Source organism: Microtus pennsylvanicus, chromosome X (genome assembly GCF_037038515.1).
Source record: "Microtus pennsylvanicus isolate mMicPen1 chromosome X, mMicPen1.hap1, whole genome shotgun sequence".
Lineage (NCBI taxonomy): Eukaryota > Metazoa > Chordata > Mammalia > Rodentia > Cricetidae > Microtus > Microtus pennsylvanicus.
The window spans coordinates 112,588,962-112,596,091 of record NC_134601.1 but is presented as its reverse complement, the minus strand read 5'-3'; positions in this window follow the sequence as shown (position 1 = coordinate 112,596,091).

Below are 7,130 nucleotides of genomic sequence, written 5' to 3'. Positions count from 1 at the left end.
TATATATATATATATATATATATACACATACATACATACATATATATATATATATAATGCATTTACATCCTTGCAAACAAAACATGCACAAAGATACAATTCAAATCTTTAAAAATTGAATTAAATCTTTCTGTCTCCCTTTCTCCCTCCTTCCCCCTCCCTAAGTCTTTCCTACTTTCTCTAGAACTAAAAGACATCAAGTTGATTGAGTTAGCATACTGTATCTCAGCATTGACAACAACTAACAAGTATTACCAGAATTAATTAATTTTCCCCATCTCTGATCACATGTCCATTTGACCTACAATTGATACTAGAGTCTCCCTATGCTGTGAACATGTACAATATTAGTACATCTACCTTATTTGATTTGGGGATTTGGAGTCTTCAGGAAAGGAGTACTATTTTTTCTGTGCACTGTGCAACACAGTGTAGTTAAAATTAATGGAATGATCCATTTGTTACTAGTCTAAGAAAATGTCAGAAAGGATTTTAAACCCTAGTAGACTGTAGCCCAGTGGCCACATTAACTTCCTGGCTACTTTTGCAAATAGTTTTACTGGCACACATCCATGCTTATATTGTCAATGTTTGTTTCTATATAGAAGTGGCAGAATTGGATGGTACATTTTGGTACTTTGGATAAGGGAATAGAAGGCAAAGAGAGACAATTCTAAGATAATTTTATAGATTTGTACAGAGAATCTTAGAAGTGGAATTGCATTTAGGAGAATATTTTTCAACAGCCAATCAAAGGAACTCAAGGGAAAATAGCATGAGGTAAATGTGTGCATTAGGGCAGAATATTCTAAAAGTGTTCATAAAGAGTTGATTGGTACTCATATTATGTAATGAACTCATTGATGTTAATTAAAGCAAGAACATGTTTCTTTCAATGGCATTACAATTATTAGATCCTAGTTCCTTTGCTTTTAATAAGAAAAAAATAGTAGGTTGTTTATATTACCTGGATAATCCATGTCTTGGGACATGGATTTAACTATAGCAGAAGTTATAATACAATAATGATTATAATGTTATTAGGTAATTTCATACATGTACATGGTGAATTTTGGTCATTTTATGCCCCCTATTACCCTCTTTCACCTTCTCCCTTTCCCACTAAAACCCTATAAGTTACTTTGGATTAGGTGTTTGTACAAATTGTTTTCTAGAAACCATTATAGAAACACACTTTTAATATCCCATATTTTGAGATTTATGGGAGTGACTTTCCTTTTCTTCAGAGATGATGAATGTGTGCTGACTAGTGTCACTGTTTAATTATAGATTGCTATCTGTGAGGAATGTAGAAATGATCTCAGCTATTTAAACCCCAAGGCAATTTCCTGGTATGACCTAAAAGGTGTGCATTTTATTTATGTAGCTATTTTACATACCCATCCAGATTCCTGTGTGCACTTAGAAATTCACATGTAAAATATGTGCAATTATTTAGTACGAAGATTGAAATAACACCCCATTTCTTCCTATTCTTACTCAAGCTGCATTTATGAAATAGTGCATGGGAATGATGGTGTAGGTGAAAGAGGACAGGCTTTTGACTCAGGAGTACTTGTAAGACCCGTTGAAATGCTTTTCTTGTGTTACAGAACTGAAAATTGCTCACCGATGATGGATGGCAGTGTGTGTGATTAGTGAGGACAGTGGTTGTTCCTGTGGTCAGGAACAAGTGGTCACTGTACAAGTGGTAAGGAACCAGAAGATGAAGGGTGCTGTATTCTATGCCTTTTCGTAGACTGGTGAAGAAGACTTTTATTAAAGGTAAGGAAGTACACACACACTGGATATATACATATACACATACATATATACATACACACATATATACATACATACATACACATATAAATATGTGTATGTATGTATGTATATATACCATTACCTCCACTTTCAATATCTATTCCTTTAGAAACCATTGCCCAAACAGTGCTTCTTAATGTTGTGACACTTTAATACAATTTCTTATGTTGTGGTGGCCCCCAAACATAAAATTATTCTAATTGCTAATTTATAACTGAATTTTGCTGCTCTTATGAATTGTAATGTAAATATTTTGGAGATAAAGCTTTGCCAAAGGGGTTACAACCTACAGGTTGAGAACCACTGATAGGGAGACTATCCACTGAATTTTCTCGGACTAAAACTCTAAGATTGAGGTTTTTAGCAGACACTTACAAAATGGTAGTAATTTTAATAATAAGAATAAACAGTAAAATAATCTCATATAATGTGTGTTGTTAATATGTAGCTACCATTGAGGAAAGATGGGGTCTAAGGTTCTTAAAGGCTTTGGGGAACTGCATAGTAGTGCCATAGCATTAGACTTCTTGAGGAGCAAGGGAGCTGAGCATTTATCCACAAATTCTGATTCAGCATTGGTTAACCTGATGACTACTGTTACCTTTCTAATGTTTCTAACTGTTTTAGCTAGGGTTTGTACAGGTTTGATACAATATCGTGACCAAAAGCAACTTGGGAGGAAAATATTCATTTTATCTTACAACGTGTAGTTGATCATCCACGGATGTCAGAGCAGGAACTCGAGGCAGGACCTGATGCAGAGACTACGGAAGAGTACCGCTTACTGGCTTGTTCACTATGGCATACTCACCCTGCTTTCTTGTAGCTTCAAGGAAACATTAATCCAGGACTGGTACCCACAGTGATTTAGGCCATCCCCCACCAATAATCAGTCAAGAAAATGCAGTGCACCACTGGCTTGCCCACAGTCCAGTCTGGTGTGTGTTGGGGAAGTTTTCTGAGCTAAACTTCCCTTTTTCCAAATGACTCTAGCTCATGTCAAGTTGACATAAAACTAGCTAACACACTAGACAGTCTGTGCTCTGGCCAAACATATGTTGACGGGCAGAAAAAAAAATCTTTGCAGCTCATTGTCAGCATAGAAACTAAATTTCAAAGAGATATAAACAGAGATTTTTTAAAGATTTATCTTTTAAATTTTATGTATGTGCATGTAGTAGGAGGCTGCCTGTTCATTTCCCAGCCACCTAGACTCCTGAAATAATCACACAGAAACTATATTATTTAAATCACTGCTTGACCCATTAGCTCTAGATTCTTATTTGCTAGCTCTTACATCTTAATTTAACTCATTTCCATCAATCTGTGCATCACCACGAGGTCGTGGCCTACCAGCAAAGTTTCAGTGTGTCTGTCTCCAGTGGCAGCTCTATGGCTTCTCCTTGACTCCTCCTCCTTTCTTACAGCATTCAATTTAGTTTTCCCCACATAGCTCTGCTCTACCCTATTACAGGCCTAAGACAGTTTTATTTTATTAACCAATGGTATTCACAGCATACAGAGGGTAAACCCCACATCCTGTGCAGAGTATGTGCAAGTAACTCCAGGTATCTGTGGAGGCTAGGGGTGTCAGATCCTCCCAGAGCTGGAGTTATAGGCAATTGTGAGTCTCCTGACATGAGTACTGGGGACCAAACTCTAATCTTCTCCAAGAGCATGCTGAAGTATTTTTTTCAGCCCTTAAATAGAGTTCTGAACCTTTATTGTATACGCACATACTCTAACACTGGCATTATACCCCAGTGAACCTATATTTTGAGTTTTCAATGTTGGAGTCATAATTAGAATTTGGCATGTTACTTATATATCAGTGAAGTAGAGTTTTTATATTTTGAATTTTACTTCTCTGCATAGTTCTGTTGTATTTGACAACACTCAGATCTCAGTGTTTTCTCCATTGCTTATTGATTGCTGGCTACTTGGAATGATACAATCTTTTGAACCAGTACTGAGACAGCAAGGATAAGTTTGAAAGCACAAATATAGTTAGTAAAATTTATTGAGTCATATCTGGAAAAAGAAGTTACTTTATGAACCAAAGTCATTCCTTGTCTTAAAATGATGCTTCTAAGATCTGTTTTCCATGTAAGATAGATGCATAATAACTAATTTTGAATATCAATTGGATAATATGTTACATAACTAAAACATGATAATGTGGATCTCTCAACTGTATTATTTTGGAGTTAAAGATAAAAAATAAACAAAAGTCCACCCAGAAGGGAGCATGTGAGGATAGGAATTTGAGGGGTCAGGTTGCGGGGTAGGCAGAGGGGGAAAGTACTGACAGAAATGACTGGAAAGGGAGGGCTTTTGTAGGTCAGGTAGAAACTTTGTACAAGGGAAACTCCCACAAATCTACAAGGATGACTCCAGCTAAGATTCCTAGCAATAGTGGATATATAGTCTAAACCTGCCAACTCCTGTGATCAGATTGGTGAGTACCTCAGTTGTCATTAGAGAGCCTTCATCCAGTGACTGAGGGAAACATATGTAGAGACCCACAGCCAAACATTAGGCTGAGCTCAGGAATCCTGCTGGAGAAGGATTGTAGAAGCCAGAGGTGTGAAGAATATCACAATACAACATGCAGAAACAACTAAATTTGCGCATAGGAACTCACAGAGTCTGAACCAACAACCAAGGAGCCTGCATGGAACCAACCTAAGCCCTCTACATAAATGTTGTGTAGCTCGGTCTATGTGTCACACTCCTAACAATGGGAGCAGGAGCTGTCCCTAATGCTTTGTCTGGCTCTTGAGAACCTATTCCTCATACTGGATTGCCTTGCCCAGAATAAATACAAGGGGAGGTGTTTAGTCTTACCACAACTTGATATGCTGTGCTTTGTTGATACTCATGGGAGGCCTGCCCCTTTCTTAACAGAAATGTAGGAGTGGATTGAGGCAGGGTGGAGGAGAGAGGAGGGAATGGGAGAAGAGAAAGGAGAGGAAACTGTGGTCAGGATGTAAAATAAATTAATTTGTAAAAGTGTGAGTTGAAAGATTAAAAAAATACAGTGAGTTGGAAGAGTTAGATGAATTGTTGGCTAACAGTAACAAGAAAAAGGACCATAAACTCAATTTCTAATTACCAGTAATTGAATTTCCTAGTTTTAATTTTTCAAACTTCCTTGTTCTTTGTTCCTTTTTAAATGCCAAGACTGTATAAAGAAATTATTCATGTTGGGACATGCCACCATATAGTCCTGGTTATACTCTTTGGATATGACATAATGAAATTCTACTTTGACCTCTTTATGTACCTTTCAATGTGCCTTAATTACATATTTTATATAAACTCATCATTTTTATTTTTCTGTTTTTTATAATATAGACTCTTAGGAAATGTTTAACTGTACTTTCCTCTTAAATAAAGTACACTGCAGATGTTTTCCACTTTTGTGTATAATTCTAAGAAAAAAAGAATTAGAAAATTTAGACTGTGTAGGAAGCATTCCACTGAGTATACACAATATAAAAATAAACAATAATGAACAGGGATATGTTATTTTGAGGTCAATGTCAGGCTCTACATTTTGCATTATTTGAAGGTAAAAAGACAAATTCCTATGGTCTCTTCCTCTACTTAAATTGTCTGTAATTTGATCACATTAATAATTTACAGCCATTTTTGATAACTCATGAATCACAAAAAGCAGCCAGTAAAAACTGAATATGCTTTTTTTAATGATGATATATCTCCACTCAGAGGTATTGTGAATTCACATATGCTCCCGGAAGCTTTTTATGATGTATTGCCTTACAAAAATATCTTCACTGTAATTATTTACAATGGAATTCTCTTTTGTTATGGACTCTCGTATTTCTCACCTACATGAGTCATGAAAAATAAGTGACAGGAGAGCATAGTATGGCTAAATAGAAATGCCCAGCACTCACAAAGAAGATTTAAAGAAACAAGAGAACACTGGTAATCAGCAGAAGAAATAGTGGAATCTAGATAAGACCTACAAACCTGGGACAAGAGTATAGTAAGAAAACAAATCCACTAGTGTCTGCCATGGCAGTTCCGAACCTGCGTCTTCTTTCAGGTTAAGGGTGAAAGAGACAGAAAACACTATCAGCACAGATGCTGGCCATTCTGGTAAGTGGAATTTCACAGTTCTCGCCAGTTTTAGGTTTACTTAAGTAAATTAACCTTAAATAGAAGTCTTTGAAAAAAGAGTTTATATTATGTTCCAGTAAACATTCAGGGCTGTAGCCAAGAACTGTCTTAAGAAGGATGAAGCTATTGGATGAATTTTGGATACCCTGGGGTCAGAAAATGCTATGTATTTCCATCTTTGGGATTCCACAGACATTGCACAGTGCTGACTGGATGAGTAGGAGAGTGACTCTGATTCAAGTTCAGAATGGTACTCTACAGTGTAGGGGATGGGTGGTATATGACACAAAAAGATACGGCTGGCACAGTCATTGAAAACCAAGGGAGCAGGGAACTTGCCATGTGGAACTAAGGATGTAGTTAGGTTTTTTATAGACTCATTCCTAGGATTGAAGACAGATACACATGCAGTTTCTATTACTTTAGGTCCCTGTGGCTGACTCTTGACCCCCAAATATCTATAGCTGGTGGCAAGGATACTTTTGCACAACAACCAAGAGCTTACTCCTGGGATGGTATGACCATAGTAATAGTACAGATGAACTACATTTTCTTGTGTCAGTGGCCATCTCTGCACTATTTTTAGGACTGTGTGTGAGGATGGCACCACAGCACTGGCTACTACTTCTCCCTAGGTAGCATCTAACACATATCATTGGTGCCTTAAAACTGTTGCTTCTTCCAATTCTTGTAACAGAGCTCCAATTCCCAGTACATAGGGAAACTTCCATGACCATTTGGAGTATAGAGGCAACCACATAGTAAATATTCCTTCCTGCTCTCTGTAGCATACTTGCTTATAGGAATAGAGGGCCTCCACTCTTGGATGGCCTACATACATCTCTGACTGATGCTGACATTGCATGTGCTCTGCCCAAATTTAGTAACTAACAACAGGAAGATTATTCAAGGATAAAACTGTATGTATAGCAAAGTGACACCACAATACAAATCCTTAGGACAAAGAAACTAAAACATGATCATCCCCTAAAAGTGATAGTAGTAGCTGACTCACAAAATATTCAAGCCTCAATGATATAACCAAAGTAATATAATATCTTCAAAGGTACACAAATCTACCAACATAATATGAAGTAACAAAATGGATGAAATTTCAAAGAAAATTTCAGAAGAACAGTTATTAAAAAAGCTCCATG